This window comes from Vulpes vulpes, chromosome 7 (assembly GCF_048418805.1).
Source record: "Vulpes vulpes isolate BD-2025 chromosome 7, VulVul3, whole genome shotgun sequence".
Classification (NCBI taxonomy): Eukaryota; Metazoa; Chordata; class Mammalia; order Carnivora; family Canidae; genus Vulpes; species Vulpes vulpes.
In genome coordinates this window covers 113,678,836-113,703,727 of record NC_132786.1, presented here as the reverse complement: position 1 = coordinate 113,703,727, position 24,892 = coordinate 113,678,836, and the positions used below count along the sequence as shown (strand labels likewise).

At 40.9% G+C, this 24,892-nt stretch overlaps 1 protein-coding gene and 1 pseudogene across 20 annotated transcripts in view; one reads left to right on the top strand and one right to left on the bottom strand.

Moving 5' to 3' along the window:
* ELMO1 (engulfment and cell motility 1) overlaps positions 1 to 24,892 on the top strand; it is a 672,133-nt gene that overhangs the window by 207,650 nt on the left and 439,591 nt on the right. For 2 of the 20 annotated variants that reach the window (XM_072764746.1, XM_072764752.1), the window contains one exon: positions 15,803 to 15,966. The exons of 16 other annotated variants lie outside the window; for them this stretch is intronic. The gene's annotated coding sequence lies outside the window, so the exon portion shown is untranslated. Of the gene's footprint in view, positions 1 to 9,932; positions 10,044 to 15,802; positions 15,967 to 24,892 lie in introns of those variants that run through there. 2 more of the 20 variants (XM_072764751.1, XM_072764749.1) reach the window with 2 other exon arrangements.
* On the bottom strand, positions 4,803 to 8,475 carry LOC112909764 (small ribosomal subunit protein eS21 pseudogene; annotated as a pseudogene).

The window sequence follows — 24,892 nt, the reverse complement described above, 5'->3', positions numbered from 1 at the left end:
GTGTTGAGCAGGTGGCCGCTGTATCTTGTATGGTCTCCTCTGTAAATGAGGTACCATATCACGTTTGGAATGGATTTCTGGTGGGGGAGGGAGGTAAAGGAGACCCCAGTTACTCTCTCCAACTTTGGTTTCGCTCCAGGCAGCAGCTCAATATCGATGGGGAGCCAGGATGACACTTTCAGTTTCTCCAGCTACATGTCCTACCCCAAATTACAATATCCCTGTACCCCAAGCTTAACTTTCCAGAGGGCTGAAACGTCATTCTGTGAAACGAATTATCATATTACCAAAAAGTTGGCCATATAGATTGTGGAATAAGACTCAGGATTGTTTCTTATGATACTGTAAAAAAAATAGCAATTCGTGATCATTTATCTTTTGTTTTTAGTTTCTGTGGGTGTTTTCTCAAAGAGAGACCCACTGCTTCCATATCAGATTGCCTACTCCTGGATGCTGGGCACTTTCACCCTCCTAAGAGGCTTTAACCCATCATGGCTCATCCACACCTAGACAGTTATGATGTTTCCTAAATTGTGTTCCGTAGGTGATTAATAGATGAGATGTGGAAAGGGTTTTATAGTCAAATAAATTTGAGAGATGCTAGGATAAACAAAGCCAACAGATTGCTTTATTGAAGGACTTTTCTGAGCCTTTAACATATATACGTGCACGTTGTAAATTGTCAGGACAGTGAGTGAAGTAGTCATCTGGCACAGGAATATGTTCCTAAGTGCATCCTGGGAGAACAATGCCTCAACATTTGGCTCTACCTGCCTGGTAGGGGTTCAGTTGTGTCTCTCCCAGAAAAGATATGTTGGAGTCTTCCCCTTGCCCCCAGTACTTCAGAATGTGACTTTATTTATTTATTTATTTATTTATTTATTTATTTATTTATGGCACACACACACACACAGATTGAGAGAGAGAGAGAGAGAGAGAGGCAGAGACAGAAGCAGGCTCCACGCCGGGAGCCTGATGCGGGACTTGATCCCGGGACTCCAGGATCATGCCCCAGGCCAAAGGCAGGTGCCAAACCACTGAGCCACCCAGGGATCCCAGAATGTGACATTATTTTGCAATAAGGCCGTTATAGATGTGATTAGTTAAGATGAGGTTATACTTAGTAGGGTGAGCCCGTGATCCATTATGACGGGGGCCCTTAATAAAGAGGAATTTGGAGATAGACACATATACACTGTAGGATGGTGCCATGTGAAGATGGAGTTATGCTGTCATACGTGAAGGAGCTACTAGAAGCTAGGAGACAGGCCTGGGATAGATCTTTCCTGAGCACGCTCAGAGGGAGGTTGGCTCTGCCCACACCTTACTCTCAGACTTTTAGCCCCAGAACTGTGAGGCTACATATTTTTGCTGGTTAAGTCACTCAGTTTGCGGTGCTTTGTTATGGTAGCTGTAGCAAACATTGCTATTCTGGGCTGGAGCTCAGTACCTCAGGCTTCTTTTCAGGATGGGCTAGAACCACATCCCTAGTTCTAGAAGCTTCTTAGCCAGGCTACTCTCTGATCTCTTCTGAAGATTGTTGATTCATTCTTTGTGGATGCTGTTTGAGATACTTTCCACTAGGGCATGGGCTTTCTTCCCATTGCCCTGGAACAATGGTTTCTAACTCTAGTTGTGCAGAGGAATTATCTAGGAAGCTTAAAAAAAAAATACTAATGCCTAGGCCCTGCCTAATTAATTAGAATCTCTGAGAGTAGGGCTCAACCATTTCCCTTAAAAGTTCTCTAGGTGATTCTAGTGTGCATGTGGGATTAGGTATTATTGAAGGAAGCAAGCCTAAACTGAGTGTATGTTGGATGGTGGGGAGCTGGGTGTTAGGGGCACCAGCCACAATTCAGCAGGGGATGGTGGTTTTCATTGAAGTGAAAGAGCTGGGTTTGAACCCTGAATCTTCCACTTAGCTATTGTGACTGTATAAGCGTCCTTTAGTGGCTCTATACTGTGGCTTACTCATTTATCCAGTAGGGATTATAATGACGACCCAGGAAGGCTGTCATGAGATGTCTTAGCTCAGGCTGCTATAACAGAATATGATAGATTGGGTGGCTTTTAAACAACACTGATTTATTTCTCATGGTCTGGAGGCTGGGAAGTCTAAGATCAAGGTGTCTGCATATTCAGTGTCTGGTGAGAGCCCATTTCCTGGTTCATCTTCTTGCTATGTCCTCACACGAGGGGCCAAGGGAGTTCTTGGGGGTCTCTTGATTGGGCTCCACTCTCATGACCTAATCACCTCCCAAAGATCCCCACTTCAAAATATCATCACACTGGGAATTAGGTTTCAACATAGGGATTCTGGAAACATAGATATTTAGTCTGGAACACGAAAATTTGGTGAGATGATTTGAGTCCAGGGTCTGAAAGATAAGCATTAAAGACTATTGGTAAACATATCCAGAGACCCTGTGATCCTCTTCTCAGTGAGTCTTCCCAAGGCGAGAGAGAACATCCTGTCCCTGCAACCTTATGTCCTTTATCCAAACCTATGCCTTGATTACTCTTTCTTATTCCTCCTGCCCTTCCCAACCGCCTGCACATTTGGTAGGCTTCCAGAACAAGGAAACCTGCATCCTCTGTGTGTACAACATCTCTTCACACACACACAAAAAAAGAACATTGGTTGAGGTGTGTTTATTCCTTAAGGAAGTGGGCTCCAGGCCAAGGATGAGGTCACTGTGGCCCATACCACCGTGGGCCGCAGGCAGTGCTTTTATATGTGGTCATTCATAGCCAAGAGTGGGCAGCTAAAGCACAGTATCTGAAACACTGCCCAGGAATCCTCAAAATGAAAAGGAGCTTCAATCTTCAGTTAATAGGTAGCTCAGCCTCTCATAAGAAGCTTCTGGTTCCTGGCTCTGAATCAGAATTAAGCCTGTGAATGCCTGCTGAATCCAGATCTCTAGGGGTTCGACCTGGTGTTTGGAGTTTCAAAGCTCTAGAGGCCATTCTGATGCGAGGTCAGAGTTGCCATCCTTCGTATTCTCTACGTATATACGTCTGTATGTGTGCACGTGTCTTGTCACGTGGAAATCTAAGCACTCATTCAGTGCTTCATCCCCTGCATGCTGATTAGGTGTCAGTGTGTGCCAGGCTCTCTCCCAGATGGGATATGGTGGTGAACCTAACACTCCTGCTCACCTGAAGCTTCTTTTCTAGTGAAGAATCCAGAACATAAACAAGTAAACAAATGCCTGACATAACATCAGGCTTCGAGGAGCACCAATAAGAAAATAATGTGAGGGAGGCAGGTGGGAAGGACAGAACACTGTTTTGGTTAGTGATCGAGGCAGGCTTCTCCAAGGAGGCAATGTTAGACCCTGAGTAGAGAGAAGGAGCACACCACAGGGGAATTGGCAGGGGAGGGAATGTTCTGGGCAGAGGAGCAGCCCTGTGCTTGATGTGCTGGAGAATGGCAGGACCAGAGTAGCAGGCCTGGAGAGAGGCAAGGAAAGAAGCACAGGGAGGGGCGGAGGCCAGACCATAGAGGCTGATAGACTTTAAATATGGCTTGAATGTTTTCTAAGTGTGATGGTATGCAAGGTTTGGAGAACAGAGGTGATCTGATCTGATCTATGTCTTAAATGAATTATTCTGGAGAATTGACTACCATTGGCCAAGGATCCCAGAGTGCCAATGAGGCCAGTGAAGAGGTGGATTTTCGGGCGCTGTCCAAGGACGTTTATGCATTTGCTGCTGGAAAAAATAGTAAACGAATTCCTAGGCAGTGTTGGCTCTGCTTAGAACTTCAAAGCAAGGTATAGAATGTATACTTTTTTACACTTTGTCAAATAATTCTGTATGTTTTTAAAAAATGATACCTACTATGTTATTTCCATATAGCCATATGACCATAGGTTCAAAGCAATTTGTGTTCATCTGTATTCCTGTCTTTGTGTGTGTTTGTGTGTGTGTGTGTGTGTGTGTGCAATCCTTGCTAGTTTCATTATAGATTACAGTAAAAGAAGTAATTTGTCAGGGTCAAATTTCAGAGGCAGGCTTTTGAGTAGGCCTAGACTTTAGTGTTTTTCTGACAAACAAATGAAGAGTTTTGTTTTCCTGCAATCTGATTATTTTCACCATTCTTTTTATAAACACTGTATCTTTTTTAATGACTGGCACTTTTTATTTGCATCTGTATCACTTCATTAATCTTGTTTAAGTAATTAAATGTGTGTTGCAGACTAAATGTATGTGTACCTCCGAGATTCGTATGTTGAAACCTAATCCCCAGAGTGATGGCATTTGGAGGTGTGGGGCCTTTGGGAGGTGATTAGGTCATGAGGACAGAGCCCTCGTGAATGGGGTATGTGCTCTCATAAGAAGAGGCCAGAGAGCTAGGTCACTTTTTCTTTCTGCCATACGTTGGTGAAAAGAAGTAGACCGTCTGCAGTCAGGAAGAGGGTCTCACCAGAATTCAACCATGCTGGCAGCATGATCTTGGATTTCCACTTTTCAGACAGAAATAAATTTCTGTTGCTTATAAGCGACCCAGTCTATGGGTCTTTGTTACAACAGACCAAATGTACGGAGACAGTGTGCACATTGGCATATGATTCATGATGCATTTGTTTTCAGTTTATATGACATTTTTATGGATTGTCCAAGCAACATATTCTATACATACTATAAGTAAAAGATAGAAGAAGCCAAAAAAAAAAAAAAAAAAAAAAACCCTCACCTATGTATTTGAAAGTTTACTGAAAGCTAACACCACTTATTTATTTGGGGGAAGGGGTATTTTTTATTTATGACAAATATCCCACATCTGTGATCCTCTCCAGTCAGAATTTCTTTGAAACCATGCCATCAGCCTTGGGCAGCTGGAGGATGGAGTCATCTGACTCACCCATCCTAGGAATGACCCCACAGATAGCGTAGGTTTTAAACCTGCCGTTGAACCTGCCTGTCACCTTGTTAGCTGTGTCCATAGTCATCTGGATGGACACGTGATCCTTGGTGCTGTTGATGTGGTTGCTGGCAGAGTATTTTCCCGGCATGTGGAAGTCCACGAACTTGTCAGTGTTTTTCTGCATGTCAAGGGCACACGTGCTGCCTCTGCCATGAGCATGGGCACAGAAAGGAAGTGCTGCATCCGCCTGACAGCCAAAACTAACATCATTTTATTTATTTCTTATTTATTTATATTTTTAAAAAGGTTTTATTTATTTATTCATGAGAGACAGATTGAGAGAGACAGAGAATGACAGAGACATAGGCAGAGGGAGAAGCAGGCTCCCACAGAGAACCTAGTGCAGAAATTGATCCCAGGACCCTCAGATCACATCCTGAGCTGAAAGCAGATGCTCAATCCCTGAGCCATGCAGGCATCCCAACTAACATCATTTTCGATGATTAGACACTTTTCCTGTAACACATTATAAGATAAAAAGGGAAAGTACTAGAAACATTACATTTGGTAATTAAAGGAAGAAATAGGTAGAAAATAAAGATGAGCCCTCAAATAAAAACTCTGAAAATATAACAAGATACACAGCCATTGAAACTATGTAAATAGACTCATTTATGAAGTGTTTCACAATTTTTGTGTCAGATGCCCTATAACATAAAATTCATGAACTCACTGGACAGATACAATCATAACCAAGTATTCAAAGTTGATATCCTCATCAATGGGACAGACCAACTGCATGTGTCTCTTGATATGAGATATGACACCACTCCTGTCATATTTCTGCCAAAAATCCATTACCAGAATCTCATTGTGAGGAAACATTAACAAACGCAAGTAGAGGGATATTCTACAAAGTAACTTTTATAGATTTTTCCTTACTTTTCAAAAATGTCAAAGTCACAAAAGAAAAAGAATGACTGAAGAACTATCCTAGCTTGAAAGAGACCAAAGAGATTCTTACAACTCAATGCTGTAAGTGATCCTGGATTAGCTCCTAGAACAGGGAAACAAACTTTCTTCTTTTATGGTAAAGGACATCATTGGGACAATTAGAATTTGAATGGGGCCTGTAGATTATATAATAGTGTTGTATCAATTTTAACTTTCTGATTTTGATAATTGTGTGGCAATTACATAAGTGAGTGTTGTTGATCTCTAGAAATACATATTGAAGTATTTAAGGATAAGGGAGCATCATATTCGCGACTTTCTCATAGATGGTACTGGAGGAGGAAAGCTCTTTTTCCTGTATTCTTCTAGGTTCTCCAGCTGGGGCCCTGCACATTAAACTGACAAAAAAAATGAAATAACAGGAGAAAAGCAAACAGAAGTATATTAACACGTGCAGCATACATATACATGGGAGAAACTCAGTGATGGGTAACTCAAAGGAATGGTGGGAACTTGGGCTTATATAGTATCTTAACAAAAGAAACAGTAAATTTCAGAGAAGTGAGAAAGACAAAGGAAAAGAATTTTAGGCTTTCAAGGGTAGCAACATATGGGAAGGTAAATGGGTGGGGCAACTACTGGAAGAAAAATGTTAATTTAGTAAGGCTTGTTTGTGCAGATGCATCTCAGTGCCATCTCATGTAAGATGATAAGATTGTCCTCGTCCTGGCTTGGAAAGCAGGAATTTATGTTCTATTTTCAAGCAGATTGGTAGAGGACAGAAAGCTCATCCTGTGTCCGCTCTTTTAAAAATTGCCTTCAGCTCACAGTAATCATTATGCTAGAGCAGCACGTTTTGGGAGTGACTTACTCTGAACTCCTTCACTGTTTGGAAATAATACAAGAAAAAGAGATAAAGCTACTATGATAAGATGTTAGTATTGGAGGAATCTGGGCAAAGAATATATTTCATATTCCTTTTGGAATTTTTTTGTAAGTCTTAATTTATTCCAAATTATGAACTCCAAATTGGGTTTAGGAGTTTATTTTCCTCCAAATTTCAACCCCTCCCCCCAGTACAAGCTAGTGGTTCTTAAATGGTAGGACGAAGACTTATCCTTTTTTTATTTTTTAAAGTAAGGCAAATGCTTCTGAGATTGTCTTAAATATTTTATCAACTAGCTAAAAACATTTCAAACATCATCTTGTATCAATAGAGCAGTGTGTCTTGACATGCCAAGAGAGCCAGTTAGAATAAAGTGGACCAGTGGGAAGTATTTTTCTTATGCTTGATTCTTAAGTAGCCTTAAGTAGCCTTAAATTCTTGAAGAGAAAACTAAAGTGTGATTTAAAATTTTTTATTCATACTGCTCATAAACCTGCAGATTAGTCTCCTTGTTTCAAATATTATTTTAAAAGGGACATGAAAATTTACGAAGAAGTGAGAAATTCGCTATAGAGGGGACTTCCTGAATAGTAAGTTTGTAGAAAAGTAGTCAGTAATCTACAGCTCTGTGCCACTGAAGATTTAAACCAGAGGAACTAGCTACAAGTTCTTAAGTGACAATTCACAAGGGAACCCCAAGTTACTTATAATAACAATGAGTGATTTATCAATGCCATGTAGGCTCTGAGATAAACAAAAATATGAATTATGCAATTACAATTTTTTTAAAGATTGTATTCATTTATTCATGAGAGACACACAGAGAGAGGGACAGAGACATAGGCAGAGGGAGAAGCAGGCTCCATGCAGGGAGCCCAATGTGGGACTCCAGGATCACGCCCTGAGCTTAAGGCAGACACACAACCGCTGAGCCACCCAGGCATCTGTAATTACAGATATTTTTAAGAGTCAAAGCTTGAACCATCCACAGACCAACGTCCAGGTGAATTTACATGTAAGACGTGAGAAATCAGGTGTTCTTACCTGTTTCTAGCCTACAGAAGTAGACAAAATCTTTGACAAGAACCTAACCATGTATTTCCCCCTAGAAGAATAGTTTAGCATTTGCTAATTCGGTGTTCCCATTCAATTTATAGAGTATAACTGCAAGTAGAGAGAACTGACTATTTGAGCTCCCTGAATTTCAGCTTCCATATAGGTAGAGTGACTGTGTATCTCATCCATCATACCACCCAGAATGAAAGTGAGAGTTTTCCAAACAGTGTGCTGGTTCATTGGGTCTAAGTGGACTGTCAAGCAAACTGGGTCACGTAGTCATCCAATTGTAGGTAGCTTAAAATACCTAATTTTAGTAGCATTCAGCAAATATTTATGGACCATCTCCTACTTTCCTGGTAGAATGTGAGGTAAGATAGAGCCTGACCCCTTTCTAGGAAGACTTTAGTGGCTGAAAAGTTAATGAACGAGGAGAGAATGTTGCAAGGTAAGATCCTGTTAAGGATTCTAAGAGCAATGGGAATCCATTGAGAGATTCTAAGCAGGGAAGTGAGAAGACATTATAAAGGTTCTCTGTAGTGTGTGGAATTGGGAGTGGAGGGAGGAGCAAGTGAATGCAAGGGATCTGTCAGGAGGCTATTACCACAGTCCCAGCAGAAGTGATGGTGAAAGTGAAGATGGAAGAAGACTGCTCTTCTTGGGAGGTCGGGTCTATTGGTCTCGATGATGAATATGAATGGAATGAGAAAAAAAAGAACTATCAGGAATGAATCTCTGATTGTTGTGAGTAGAGGTCCATTTTCTGAAAAGAGAAATGTTGAAGAAGAAACATCATGGTGAGCAGAGTCAAGAATTTAGCAAGTTAGATGTAAGCGTATTTACATAGAAGACATAGAAGACCATCTGTAAATTTTAGTTCCCCCTCCCCGTTTTATTCCTGGCATAGCAATTTTTGAAATGATGTTTGTTTTTTTTTTCCTCCCCCTCTCTTTATCTCTGTGGGTTTGTGCATATTGGCGTCCAAATCTGGTTACTATTCTTTCATTTTCCATATCAATTTTCTGAGCGTTCTGTTGCACACATTAGTTGGAATCCGTGAACTCCCCATCTCTTCAGTCTACCACTACCCACAAATGAGTAGTTTTCCTGGTCCAGGTTTGAGATCTGCTTCAGGCTGCCCAGGGGAGACAGAACTAGGGGCCTCAGCTCATATCTGGTCCAGGTTCATATGCAGGCCACACGCGGTGGGGGGAGGGGGGTGGCCTTCCAAGGGGATCACTCTTCAAGGCACACATCCGAGCTGAGCTACTGCTCCAGGGCAGGCTCCCCAGGCCAGCATGACTGGCTCTGGGGGAGCTTTCTCCAGATCCTGCTTTTGAACTTGGGTTACACTAATGACTTCTCCCGTCTTTGGGATCTTTGGGGAGGAACACTTTCCTCTACCCACTTAGTTTCAAAAGGTCTGGGGCCTGCCGTTTAACTGACAATAGACAGATTAACAGGGAAAAGTGAAGGTTTATTTACATATGCATGCTGGAGGGCTCAGTATTGAGTAATTTGCTGAATAGTCAAAGGTAAAGGTTTATGTACTAACAATAAAAAGGAAGTGTTGAGAGCTTCAGTGGGAAACTATGGAAAGTTCTGTTGGGCTTTTTGATGCTAATGGCAGCTGAATTCATACTTCCTGGGTCAGTCTTCCCTCTCAAGTCATGGGGTGGGGGGGGTGTTGGGGGTTGGGGAAGCCGGGCAGTAGGTGTTAGTGGAGGATGTATTTTCTGAAGCCTCTGCTTAAGTTTAGATAATTTTCTTTCTGTGGCTGCTGATTGTTCTGATGTTTTCAGTTTAAAGTAATTTTAATACCACTTTGATGGACTGTTAATTAATCCCTTCAGACTCTCGATTTCCTTTTATGTCAGGACAATCCCAACCCATCAGAGTCTTAATTAAATCGAATGTACTATGAGAGGGATTCTGGATGCCTTTTGTCCTGTGGGTAGAGGATAGCTCCTCTATCCTTATGCAAATATATCCACCTTCTCTTCCTTGATCTACTAAGCCCTTCAAGGAGTATTGTAAGGGGTAACCCTGCTCAGGTCACAAAAGGTCACTCCTCCTCCCTCTCATCATTGGTACAAGTTCACCCCTCTTTTGCATAACTATGGGAGGCTGCTGTGTTGACTCATCCCCGAACTAAGATCTGCTTCTAGTGATTTATCTTTGTCCACCCAAGGACAGACACATGGCCTGGCAATTTCCCTTTTGAAACGTGTAAGACCTGCCACACATCCTGTGGATACAGAGATTTTTAACTAATGGGTAAGTAAGCGATGCTGTGAATTACAGATTCACAAATTTCTTTTTTTTTTTTTTTAAGATTTTATTTATTTATTCATGAGAGACACCGAGAGAGTGAGAGGCAGAGACACCGGCAGAGGGAGAAGCAGGCTCCATGCAGGGAGCCCGATGCGGGACTCGATCCTGAGTCTCCAGGATCAGGCCCTGGGCTGAAGGCAGCACTAAATCGCTGAGCCACAGGGCTGCCCAGATTCACAAATTTCTTGCAACTTTTTGATCTTGAATGAATGAAAAATGCCTTACATAACAGTAAACATTAAGTCAGGGCTTTGATCAAAGGTATAATCCTAAACCTTTGCTAACTGGTTCAGCCCTTCCCTCTGGAGCTGCATGAATCAGTGCTTTTTGGTTAGGACGAATTTGGTACCTATTTAACCGGTTCCTAAACACAGGAGGGCTTCCCTTCGTTTTCAGTTACCAAGTTTTTAGCAGAGAAAGGAGCAACCTGTTAAGATATGATTGTGTGTGCATTTGAGTACTACTTTGCTTCAAGGAGAGGAAATATCAGAGGAATCAGGGAGATAGGAACAAAGAACGAAAAATTACTTGTAGAAGTTCTAGATTTTTTTAAACGATTAACTAATGTTCCCTTTATCTGGCAAGTGGTAAGGATGCCTCAGATATAGTATATTCAGCTTTTTGCAAGACTTCCAAAAATGTATTAATAAGTTCTTGGACAACATGGAGAAATGGGAGCTGGTTGCTGGTACAGTCAGACACGAATGGTTGCATAACAATCACATTTTCTGCCGCCACCTCCTCTTTCCTTCCTGGGCTTCTTGGGTGTCCAAGGCGCTGGCCTTCAGCCAGGACTCACTGGTATACTGGTCATGGCCAGCATCCCTTATGATTGGTCATTGTGGACTCTGTCTGGTGTTAAATATTTTAAATGTGATCTCAGGGTATAGTAAGCTAGAGCTCTTGGGAAAAGCTGTCCGAAGCCGGACTAAGCCCAGACTAGCTCCTTGGGAACTTCAGCCATAGTGCTCACACCCTATATATAATTAAAATGAAAACCGTTAAATAAGTGTCTGGAAAACCAACGCAGTGCACATTCTCTCATGTTGATGACCTTGGTATGTTTTTAGAACTATTGAGTAACAAATAATGTTTTATTTTCTCATTGATTGGATGCTCTTGCTCCGTTAGTGCCTTAACCATGAGGCTTGGTTGGACTCCGAGGGAGTCTCCTAAGGTTGCAAGGAAAGGAGAGAACTGGGAATTATGGAATGATTCTATTTACATTTTGAGCTTCTATCAGTAGTTGTGTTGGCTTAAGTGAATAAAAATTGTTTGCACAGCCATGAAGCGTTTATGATAACGTGTTGAGTTTTTTTTTTTTTTTAAAGAAAAGCACTGCTTAAATTAAAATAGCACCACAAACAAATAAGCCTCGGACTTCTTGTAATGGAAAGATGAAGCACAGTACTCAACAGAGGGATTTACCACAAAAGTCTAAATTTATTAAACTACCACTTTTGCATATTGGTTTAGTTAGATTGTTTGCTTTTGGCTTTGGGGTAAGTCCGCATGCCCTTCCCAGAACAGACCTCCTCTAGACTCATCTTCACTTGTACATCTGTACATCTGATTCTCCTGCTGCAACCTGAGGCACCGACTCGCAAAGCCGATGGCATGGGGGGGATTTCAGGTGAGGGTCTCTCAGGTGATCTTTCCCTTAAGTGTCACAGCACCCTGTGATGATTTCTCAGCACGAGGGTGAGATCAGAAAAGCAGAGGAGGATGTTCCTTTTACAAGGATACAGGCCTGGCTGTGGCTACATTTGCCATCATTAAGAGCCTGACTGACGGGGGAGATGATGTCTCCTGATTATCACTCTCTTCTGCTCAACGCAGGTTGAAAAGGAAGATAATTATGAAAAAAGAGTGCCGAGGAGAGGCACTGACTGCCAGTTCCCTTGACGAGTGAGGGATTTATCTAGAAACAGCTGAAAATACCAATTAAATATGTAAACTAGACTGAAGGGATTGGCAGAAAGAGTGGCCAATATTTATTGAATTACTGCATTTTTGTTAGTTTGGAATATACTTACGTATGTTTCATTTAGCCCCGGGGAAGAGAGAAAAGTATAGTAGTATAACTCAAAGTTATAAAAGGTATTATTAAGTGGCTATAATTTCAAAAATGAGATGTGTAGGTTAGAGGTGGATAAAAAGAGAAATCTATGGAAAATTCTGTTTTGGACCTTCCTGGCTTTGTGATTTTAGGATATAAAAACAGTGATCACACACTGAACATTTATTATGTGCCAGTGTCTCATGGAAGCACTTGGCATCATGTAATCATCCCAGAAGACCTGTGAGGTAGCAGTATAACCCACATTTAACAGAGGAGACATTGAGGATTTCGAGATTTGCCCAGAGTCACCCTGCTGCTTAGAGATAGAGCCAGTTAGTAATCGTGATCTCAGAGATTATGGTCTTATCACATGAAGCTATGTTTGTTGCCTCAGTCACTTTCCTTGTTAGCTTCCTTATTTTTAAAATGCGGGGATAAGACTGAATTATTTATAATAAATCAGTGAGTTTTAGAACTAGAAACTCACTGCTTTTTTTTTTTTTTTTTAAATAAACCGAGCAGAGCCAGTGTTCATCTCATACTCACTGCTAAAGGTCAAGACAATGACTAAGTGGTAATTACTAGCAAGTTACTAGCAAATTAAGTCATTTCACGATTTTCATTTTGACAATTATTTTTATTAGTTTTAGTAACGGGGACATAGGAAGAAGATATTTCTGAGCATATGTCTCTGTTGCTTTCTCATTTTTCTCTGTATAAACTGCCACCCTACCAACCCCATCATCTTCTGGAGTTCCTAAATAGTCACGTGACAAGCCATCAACTCATCCAGGGAGTGATGAGTAAATGCAAAGGGATGGGTGAGAGGAGGGAATTTCAGGCAAGGAATAAGAAACATGCCACTGATGAAGAGAAGCAGGAAGAGACTGCATTTATTCTGTGCTTTTCAAATGTGAAGGTTATTTAACTCTGCCTCAGTAGAAAACATGCTCCTTCCTTCTTTAGGAAAGAAAAGATTCATTCTCTAGTGCATGATAGATTCTTCTGCGTCATACAGTTTGTTGAGACATAGCTACTTTAAATATATACAAGAAGGTTTAAAGATACTTCTGTTATTTATTAGTAGAGGAGTGTCTCACTCTTTTGTTATCATGCTAAAATCTGGTGTTTCACATAAGTGAATTTTCTAGGTAAATAAATATCGACACTTAAAATTTTTATTTTAATAAATTATGAAAAAACTTCACATTTTTGTTAAGAATACCATAGAGGCAGATGAGGATATATAACATATATGCATTATTTAATGAAGAAAAACAAAAAATTAAAACATACCCATCACCCAACCTGAGATCGAGAACATTACCAGTACCTTTGAAACCCTGATCCCTTTCCCCTCCCTCACTTTTGAAAACTTTGTGCTGAATATTTCATTCATGATTTTTTTAATTTTTAGGGCTATATAAATATAGAGAACATATTTTGGAACTTTATAAAAATGGAATTACTCTGTATGAACTTTTCTGTGACTTGCCGTTTATTTTTCTCAAGATAGATATTTGAGTTGTCTCCAGTTTTTTGCCGTGAGGATGATGCCATGAATATTTTTGTATACCTCTCCTAGAGCAGATGAGTAAGAGTTTCTCTAGGATGTATACTCAGGACAGGAGCAGCTGTGATGTAGGGGGTTTACACACCTACTACTTTACTAGGCAATGCTATCGTGTTCCCAAAGTAGTCATGCCAAATTAAATTCTCCCCAGGAGCGCATGAAATTCTTGTTGCTTGACATACTTTCAACACTTGGTATTGTCAGATTGTATAAAATTTCTAGTCTCAAGGATATTAAAATAGTGTTGCGTTAGGGTTTCTCTCCATTTTCCTAATTACCAATGAGGTTGACTATCTTTTCATAGGTTTATTGATCTTCATGCTTTCTCTATCATAAAATGCCACCATGCTTTTGGTTGCTTATTCTTTTCATATTGATTCATTGGAGCTCTTTTTATATGTTGTGTAGTAAGTCTTTGTTCATTATAAATGTTATAAATATCTTTTCAATAAATGATGTAAAAAAAAACCCAAAATTTAACCAAGTAAATTTTTATATCTAATTGGTTATTAAATGATACATAAATCAGGCAACATCCCACTTAGCAAGTAGAGAGATAGATGCTCCAAAGAGTTGTACAATAATAATTTCATGTAAATTACTGCATTTTGACTATGATTTCTAGCTTTTTGTTTTTGTTTAGAGTATTTTGATTCCATGACTGCAACTGGAACCCAGGTCCAGTGCCCAATAATTTTTTCTTTCTTTTTCTTTAAGATTTATTAATTTAGGGGGATCCTTGGGTGGCTCAGCGGTTTAGCGCCTGCCTTCGGCCCAGGGCATGATCCTGGAGACCCGGGATCGAGTCCCATGTCGGGCTCCCTGCATTGAATCCGCTTCTCCTTTTGCCTGTGTCTCTGCCTCTCTCTCTCTCTCTGTGTCTCTAATGCATAAATAAATAAAATCTTCAATAAAAGATTTATTAATTTATTCATGAGAGTTATTATATTATTCATGAGAGATACAGAGAGAAAGAGAGAGAGGCAGAGACACAGGCAGAAGGAGAAGCAAGATTCCTGAGGGGAGCTTGATGCGGGACTCGATCCCAGGACTCCAGGATCATGACCTGAGCCAAAGGCAGATGCTCAACCACTGAGCCACCCAGGTGTCCCCCAGTAATTTTTTCTAGAACAGTCTGGTGGTACTTAGTTTGCATCATGCTTAGGTAAGCAATTCTTTCTAGTATAGTCTTTTCCAGGCTCTCCAGGTCCCGCACTTACTGAGTTGAATCTGTTACTTGCTATTTTTCACTGCACTTCTGAGGAATTTCCTCAAAGTGTCTAAGAAATAAATGACTTACTTAAATCTAATCAGTTTATTTATTAGTTACTTATTCACCAGATATTTATTGAGAGCTTACTGTGTGGTTAGACGTATAATGGTGAAGATGACAGCATCCTTGCCTCATAGTTTACACTCTAGAGTAGAATTATGACAATAACCTAATACATGAGTGTATAATACGGTGCAAGGTAGGCGACTCCTGGGTGGCTCAGCAGTTAAGTGTCTGCCTTTGGCTCAGGTTATGATCCGGGATCCGAGATCGAGTCCTGTATTAGACTCCTTACAGGGAACCTGCTTCTCCCTCTGCCTATGTCTCTGCCACTCTCTGTGTGTCTCTCATGAATAAATACATAAAATCTTTTTAAAAAAATATGGTGCAAGGTAGTGATAAGTGGTGAGTGAAGAAGGGTGACAGAGAGAGGAAGAGGATGATTGAGAATTATGCGTGCTGGCACGTGTGGCAGTTTTACTGGCATTGGGTGATATAGACAAGGCCTCTCGGAGGGGATAGCATTTGGGTGAGACATAAGGTGAGAAAGCAGCTCTGGGAAGTTGTGGTAACAGTGGGAAGAAAGCAGGGTATTTCTGAGGAACTTCAAGAAGTCCCACGTGGCCAGAAGAGAGTGAGCGAGGAAGAGCGGAGTAGGAGATGGGGACAGTGACATAACCATCTTACATTTTGTACTTATGAAGCTTAAAGTCCATGCACATATTTAGTAGTATGACAACGCGGGAAGGACAGTGGTGTTCATGGTGATATCTTCTATGTCTCTCTATGCCTAGGAAAAGATAAGTGATGAGTTGGAATAATCATAAGCAATTGAGAGAAGAATCTGCTATTGAGGAAAAGAATGTTCAGATCATCACCATCGATTAACTAGTTGGTTAGCTCTTCAGCTCTCCACTTTACCTCAGAAGCCACATTTTCTCCTGTATCTTCACACCAGGTTTGAATTTTTATGATCACTGAGATCAAAGTTTTGGTCCTAAGAAATAATGACTGAGATGAGTAGTTTGTATTTGAGAACTGGCGCTTTGGTGGTTCTGCAATAGACGGTAGTTTTGTCTTCTGCTTCTTCTAATGAGGAGAGCTTCTTCGGGGACCAGTACTGAGCCCGTCTCCGGCTGGGCTTTGTGTCCTGCTGCTACTTTGGTGTTGGCCCGCACTAACTGGCGGGAGCTTGGAGTCCATCCCTTTCCTGTTGGGCTCTGAAGCCCCTGGCTTCACTCTCCTCGCCACGCTTCAGCATGATCCCCTGCAGCAAGCTTGGGAATTGATTCACGGGAACAACTGCTTTCATTTCCAGGTGCTCATTTGAAGGACTCTTCACTCTGTGAAGTTTCACAGCCTTTGATTATCCTAAGACTTTAGGACCACATCATAGAATTTAAAACACGAAATGGCAATGTGGCCTGATGTTAGAAGTTATTTCTGTGAAAGTGGATGTGTTTTCTAACCCATGGGAGGAGATAGGGAAACTACTATTCCTTTCCCATCCCATGCAGACTCAGATGTAAACCTGTGCTGGCAAAGAGCTTTTTATGTGATAAAAGCTAAAAACATACCCACATTTCTCACCTTACAAGTTATGACAGTCATTCACAACCATCAACTATAAAGATGTTTTGGATCCCATCCAGAGATAATCTTTAATAAGTTCCAGTACTAGACATATAAGAGTTTGTAAAAAAACTTTTTGAGCTTTTGTAAGAAGGTGCTTCTGGCTCATCTTCAGAAGGAGTGGCTTTTTGAAAAAAAAAATTTTTAATCAGTAGTGTTAGGAAAGGTAATATCCTGAGCTGTCTTGCATCTAAAAGACAGGATGTGTCTACCAAAGTGCTCTACTTTGCTCCCCTTTCTCAAACAAAACTTACACATTTCAAGATGATGAAATGACAGCGAAAACAAATTTGGTTTGACTTGAATTTTTCTTATCTTAATTATAAAAATTAAGAATTATGAAAAACAATACATAGCAGAAATAAAGATCAGAATTAAAGCACTAAAGCATGCCTTATAGAACTCATGTGGTTATTTTTCCTGTTCATTAAAGATTTTTAAAACAAGCAAACATGCAAAGAAGGTCTTTTTCTCCAATTGAATTAATAACATTTAGGTAAAAGCACAAGTGTCAAGTGTGAGTAAAACTCTTCAGGAAATTCCTAATTTAAGCATACGTTTAAACATTCCAGATTTTTGTCTGAAACTTGAAACACTTTTCGTCATGAATTCAATAATATATTTGGCAGAATCAGCGTCAGACACACAGCCATATGAAGGTCCCCTGAGTATCTCTAAATTCTCATTTTATATTGATAAAGACACAGATAATGACTATTTGAAGAATTTGATCCTAAGGCAAAAATGTATTGAGAGTTCCAGTTTAGCTTGCCAGGAGGATATCATCCTTTGACACCATAGTGGCCTAGAGATAGGGATGTACCAGGGCATCTTCTTGCTTTCTGTGGGGAGGAGACTCATTTGTATCTGAGAGATTTATGGCCTAGGGCAGGGTCTTAGAGATGAATTAAGTGAGGGATTCCTGAGAGATTGGAATTAAATACAAAAGCACGAGTGTCAATGGGCATTGATGGTCATGAAGTCATTAAAGTCCTTCCAGGGTATAATTTTTCAGAGAACCCTTCCCTGGCTTCTTTGGTTTCCTACATTCTGTTTAATTCCTTTCCCCAATTACCAAGGACTGGAGATAACTTCTTTTCTCTTTCTACTTCTGTCAGTGTTTAGATCTTAAGGTATTATGAATTCTGAGAACTTAATCATCATTTCTTGAGATTTTTCAGGAGTTATTTTTCCCCTTCTAGTAAGAAATGAAGGGTAAGAAGTGAAAGGAACAATAAATGTGTTTTAGAGTGACTTCAGGTAGATGGAAAGGAAAATGGAGAAGAGGGGAGACCAAGTTCCTGGTAGGAATTTAGCGTGCTAGAGCAACCAAAAGAGGGCCAGAGGAACTGAAATGGGATTGGGACGGAGGGAGGGAGGGCACAGTGGAGACAGAGAGAGGACGACGGAGAGTGAGAGTGGATATGACTGAGGTCTGGACAGGTGGGCACTGGTTGGATTATTTAGGCCTTTGTGGATCTGTTAAGACTTTGTATTTAAGTCTGAGTATAGCAGGGAGCCACTGAAGCCACTTAAACAGAAGAGCCATAAGAAAATTTTTGTGGTTTCTACTTTGGTGGCTGTGTGGAAAAGAGACTAGAGGCCTGTTATAAGAGTCCAGTTGAGAGATGTTGATTTGGCCATGAAAATAGAAAAAATGGGATATATTTGAAAGGGTTTAGTTGGATTGGTGGTGAATGGGAAGTGGAAGGTAAGGGAGAAGGAGCGTCAAGAAGGATACCTAGGTTTTCACATGAGTACCTGAAGTCCTTATATTAGTCAGAGGAGGCTAGGGCCTGCAGTGGTAACAACAGCCTCAAAACTTTGGGCCACTAGCACAAAGTTTTCGGTCATGCCAAGTGGGCTACACATCCAAGTGACCCTCTAGGGCAACTGTTCTCTAAACTCCTGTGATCAGACTGCCCATTTTAACAAATCTGGTTCCACCAAATTTGCTGTAATGGGAAAAAGAGGACATAAAGGGTCGTGCAGGGACTCTTTGGTGCTTCTGTCTCTTCTAGTCACCTGTCACTGGCCACAAGAGGTTATGTATATGGGTGTACCCTTTTATTTCAAGGAGCTGGAAGTCTAATCCTCTAGGGTGCTCAGAAGAAGAGGAGAAACAGAAAGGTTGGTATAAAGGTCTACCACAATCCCATTTTCTGGTACAGAGAACTCTAAAGGAGGAACAGATTCTGGAGAAGAGAGTTTCATTTCAGATATGCTGTTTGAGATGCTTTCGAGATAACTACATATCTGTATAAAGTAGGCAATTGACTGTTTGAGGAAGGAAGGAAAGAATGAAGGAACAGAGGAAAGGAGGCAAGAAGGAAGGAAGAGGGAAGGGAGGAAACTTGGGGTTTGTATATAGATTTAAATATATCTATGGGATCATATGAAATTGTAGAGACAGTGTCTAGAGAAAGACTAGGATGAAGAAACGAGCCCTTTATTAGTTAGTTAAGCTAAGCTATGCTGTGGGTCCGGGCAGAAACTTGGTTTGAATATAAAATGCAGTGTCACCTTCCCAGCACTGGAAGAGGTAGTACCTGGTAACACCTAGCAGGAGGTAGGAATTGATAAGTTATATTATGTCACATGTATATGTGATACAACGTATAGTTTGTACACCTGTATGTCCTTTCTGGTCAGCTTTGTGGAGATAGAACGAAACCAATCACTTTTCATTGAGTGAGTGTACTTTAAGCGATGTATACAGTCATGCAACCATCACCACAATGAAGATACAAACCATTTTCATCTGTCTAAAAAGTTCCCTTGTGTGCCCTATGAAAGTCGAAACCCTCTGTCTCCAAACCCTGGTAACCACTGATGCGTTTTCTATCAATAGAGTTTTGCCTTTTCTAGAATTTCATATAAGTGGAATCATACAGTATATGTTCTTTTGTATCTGGTTTCTTTTATTTGGCATAAGGGTTGGCAAAGTTTTTCTGTAAAGATTCAGGGAGTAAGTATTCTTGTAGGCTGTCGGGTCATTGTGGGAAGTATTCAAACTCTGTTGGGTATAGCATGAAAGCAGTCTTGGAAAATCTGTGAATCGAACGTAGGTAGCTCTGTTCCAATGAGACTTTGTTTACAAAAACAGGCAGACGGCCAGATCTGGCCTGTAGGCTGAAGTGTGCTGACCCTTGATTTAGCACAATGCTCTTCAGAGTCATTTCTATTATTGTGTGTAGTAATTCATTCTTTCTTTATTGCTGAGTGGTCTTCCATTGTATGGATGATATTCTATAATTTGCTTACCCATTCATCAGTTGATGGGCACTTAAGTTGTTTTTGGTTTTTGGCCTTTATGAAGAAAGTTGCTATGAACATTCCCTTAAAAGTCATCGTGTGAACATATGCCTTGATTTCTCTTAGGTAAATTCCTTGGAGTGGAATTTCTGGGTTGTATAGAAAATGTACATTTAATATTATAAGAAACTGCCCAAACTGTTTCTTAAAGGACACCTACTATTTAATGATTTAAAAAAATATATTTATTTGAGAGAGAGAGGAAGAGCACAAGAGACTTAGCAGAGGTAGAGGGAGAAGATGAAACAGACCCCCTGATGAACAGGGAGCCCCCTATGAGGGCCATCCCAGGACCCTGGGATCATGACCTGGGCTGAAGGCAGACATTTAACCAAGTGAGCCACCCAGGTACCCCGGAGAGCTACTACTTAACCGACAATGTATGAGAATTCTAGTTGTGAGTTCTTGGCATTGTAGGGTTTACTGGAATACATATTTATTAGTATGGAAATATTAATGGACATAAATGAATCAGTGAAAGTATTTTGGGAATGTTGTTTAGCATCATAGATTTTTTAGATGTAATTTTTAAAAAATGTTTTTTAAAAGATTTAATTTTTTCATTAAAGACACAGAAGGAGAGGCAGAGACACAGGCAGAGGGAGGAGAAGCAGGCTCCATATGCAGGGAGCTCAATGTGGGACTTGATCCCTGGAATCTGGGATCAGGCCCTGAGCCAAAGGCAGACGTTCAACCGCTGAGCCAATCCCTAGATGTGATTTTTTAATGACTACTTATTCCATCTTATAGTTTTACCATAAATTATTAAATAGATTTCCTGTTATTAAACCTTGAGACTTTATAAAATTTTCCTGTTGAAAACAAAGCAGTCACCAACTGTGTAGAGGGGCAGTGAGTTCAATATTGCACTTACTGGGGAAGGTAGCAGAGTGCAATCACTCTTGACTCTTCTTGGAAGTTACTTACCACAACATGTACCTTTCCTGGTCAGTTGATATGGGGATTGGGTTGAAATCCTTTGGAAATTTGATGAGCCGAATTTAATCCCACTTTTGAGTGGGCAGCCACCCTACCTCTTCATGAGTCTGTCAAAGAGTACCCTCCTGCAGATCCCAGATTTTTCTTAAAAAAGTATTTTGTACCTCTTGGTCCCCCAATAAATTTGTGCCTTAGCACATGGCTGAATTAATTTTTGCCTGGACAATCTTTAAGTTAATGATAAAATGTCTGTTGAAATGTCTGTCTACCTCAGTTTTTTTTTTCTTTTTTCTTTTTTCTCAGTCAAGTTTTGTAAACTACTTTAAGCTGTGTAACTTCCCAGTGAATTTATACCTGAGTGAATTGATTTGCTATTTAGGTTTTTGCCATAATAAGCTCATTAAAAACTGGGGCCTGATACCAAAAATCATTATTTCAGTTTTGAGTACTTGTTCTGAGGCTATATACTCTGACAGAGCTAGATGTCAATTAAGATTATTCCTTGTTAGTGGGAATAAAATCATGTTATCAGCTTATAAAAGAGTCCCTCTGTTCTTTCTCTAGGGATTTAGGAGAGTATATCCAACTCACGCAAAAGTTTATCCATTCATTAAGTGGAAAGGTAAAAAGATAGAGGCGGTCAAGAGATCCCGGTTTTACCTTACTGGAAGTTATGCTTGAGCCATGGGGTATTTTTCCCGCAGAGCTTTTAGGGTAGTGTCAAGTCGCAGTGTCAAGAAGTGAGTCTGTGTGGAGCCTGAAAAGCTCAGGCCATACGATTCCTTCCATGAAGTCAAAGTCAGAAGCAAGTTCACTACCTCACTATCAATATTGGGTTAGTACAAAGTGGGAAGGTACAATAGGGATCTGTGGTGAAGTGCTTAAAGCCTTCTTCTTCCTCATGAATCATATTTGTTGTAAAATCCTGGATTTTTTGTTGCCATCATCATCTTATTACTCATCTCAAGAAGACTGTGAGGAAGGTACTGTGGTTTCCCCTCCATTTTACAGTTGAGTAAACTGAGGACAGAGAGCAGTTCTCCCAAGGCCACAAGGCTAAGAGGCAGTAAAAGTAGGATTAGAATACATACAATCTGTGTCTAATCTGTGGCTGTAACTGCTGTACTCTGCTGCCTCTCAACTTAATAAGAAGGAAATGGCCATGAATTTTAGGTGTAATCTACAGTAGAGGAAATAGGCCCATAAGGAAGAGGTGGGTAAGAGGGGTGTCTCTTGTACTGATGGCTTGGAGTTTACCACGGGTTCCTCTGGATGAACTTATGCATCCATTGACTTGACAGTGGTCAACAGATTGGCAGAGAGCACATCTTCTATTTGGAGTAGTCCTAGTTGAGTAAATGGCATCGCCATCTATTCTGTTAAGTAAACCAGAATCCTGGTCACCCTTCACCCCAGCTTTGCCCTTGTCTCTGCATCCAGTCTATCATCAATTCCTGTTGATTTTTATTTTTTAAATACCTTGTAAACCTTCATTTTCTCCATCTCCAAGGCACCATATCAGCCCAAGACATTGTCATCAATTTCTTTCTTACCAAGCTCCTCCAGTCCTGTGTATCCTTGCTCCATTAGGGTGTGTTTTTTCCCATAGCCTAAGGCAAAATGCAAACCTTGTAATCCTGTGCCCTGGCCTAAAGCATTGCCCATATTCACATTCAAATCCAGATCTGTCTAATTCTAAAACCTGTCTTCTTTCTTATGCCATCTTGCCTCTTTATAAAGTTTGGAGCAGTGAGCTTTGATTTGAGGAGATGAAAAAAGTTAAGATTCTTAGGTGTCAAGTAGAATCAGGTTTTCTTTGACCTCATTCATTAAATTCATGCCTCAGATAATTAGGTCCTAGAATCTGACCCCGTTACCAGAACTGTCAGCAGAATTCAAGTATTCCACAAAGATTTATAATATCTGACTGCTTTTCTAGGCAAGGGCAGGGTATATTGTTATAAGAAAATGATAAGATGCATGATAGCCTTTTCTAATTTTTTTTCTCACAGTCTCACTCACTAATCTAGCTGGGTTTTTTGGTTTGGGGTTTTTTTTGGTATGTGGTTGTTTTTATTATTATTGGTTTGGTTTTTGCCTAGTCTTTATCAAAACAGATATTAGTTGAGTCCCAAGTTTGCTGGAACTGAGTGCAGATAAAAAGGACTGTTTGAAGGGACTTAATTATTTGTTTGTTTATTTATTTATTTAACAGAGAGAGAGAATGAGAGAGCACAGGCAAGGGAGCAACAGAAGCAGGCTACCTGCTGAGCAGGGAGCGGTTTGTGGGGCTTCATGCCAGGACCCTGGGATCATGACCTGAGCTGAAGGCAGCTGCTTAACCGACTGAGCCGTCTAGGTGCTCCTAAAAATGGCTTTTAAATCATCAGCATCCTGTTCATTTACCAAAGTAAAATTTTAAAGGTACTCAGCAAACTGCTAGCACTGAGTTAGAAGTCCTTCTATCTGTTTTCCTCTTGTCAGCTTTTAATCTCACCCCTTCCCAGGGCATGCAAACAGAGTGTAGGGAAGCTCTGCCCAGGGGAGAGTGAGGAGGAAATGAGCACGCAACAAAAAAAATCCATCCAGAACATGATCCACTGGTTGGCAGTAAGCAGACTGGCAACTCCTGGGTATAATCAGTAATACCGGTTTTTAAAACAGAACTGCAGGCCACCTTTCCCCCAGTTTGTAATCAGTTTTATTTTTATTTTTAAATGAACATGGTAAGGAATATCTGGGTTCACATACATGCCTATGGAGGAGCAATCCTTTTGTTTGTCGACAACAAACGCTGGGCTGCTGGATCCACTAGTATCTGGGTGTTTGTGTGAAAAACTCTTCAAAGTGTAGCCACCTGTGCATGCTGATAGCATGTGCCCTGATAGTATTTTATCTTAAGGCAAATTGCAGCCAACTTGTGAGGGAACCCAGATAAAAACCGGAAGAGGAGATTTCTATCATATAATCCTGGGAGTCTTGACAGAGCCTCCTAAAGCAAAGGAGATAAGAGAGAAAAATCAGGTTTTGGTTTTTGTTTGTCTTGCTGAGGGTGTGGGCTTGTGCCTAATTACCAAAGGGATAAGCTGTCTAAAGCCCTGAAAATGGAGGAAATTCGTGTTTTCTAACAGAAACTTTCCTGAGAAACATTTCAAAGTTCTGTTTAGAGCCAGGATATGGTGCTCCAGTAGAAGTGCTGGGTAATCGTTAGTTCCTACTGAAACCCCAGCTTCTGGGGAGCAGCTGGGCCCAGGTCTGGCAAGCCAAGCTCATCAGGCCCCTAGTGCCTCCCCTCTGTCAAGTTCCTGGGTGGAACATTAGCACTTTAGGGCTACTCACTTGGAAAACACAGCCCAGTGTTTTCCTTGGAAGGACAGCTCGGTTAAGGGGGGGCAGCTGGATGGATCAACCCCTCAGACGGAGAGGTTGGAAGTCACTCCGCAGGGCTGGAGGGACATACAGCTGGGGAGCTGTGCAGTAATAGTGGGGCAGGTCCCTCTCTGGGTAGAGAGCACCTCTTCCATTCTTCTCAAGGGACTCTTAGCTATCTCATAACTGAAGACTACACCTATTTCTTCCTGGAGACAAAGGATTGAGAAGTTGAGTCCCCTCCCTATACTTAGAGACCTTTCCTGCGAGACATGGGTCAGGAGAGAAAATAGGTCTGTAATGCTCCATCTGCTCGGGTTATCTGCTCAGGCATTTCTGCCTTTGAAAGGCAGGTGGATCCTTCCAGACTCTTAACACAACCTTTCCCCTTCCAATTCCTCCCAACCTAGTCAGTCACTTGCCTAGAAACCTGGGCGCATCTTTTAAAACCCAGAAAAAAGAAAAAGTGTCCCTATTTATAAAACATCCCTGGACTTGGAGCTGAGTTCTCATTCCCCTCTAGTGTCAGAACGCTGTGTCCCCTTCTGTTTATGATGTTAAAGGGAAAAAGAACCACCATGCGGTGGGACCTCTGTGTGTTTCACTAGGGGGGCTACAGGGGGCTGTAC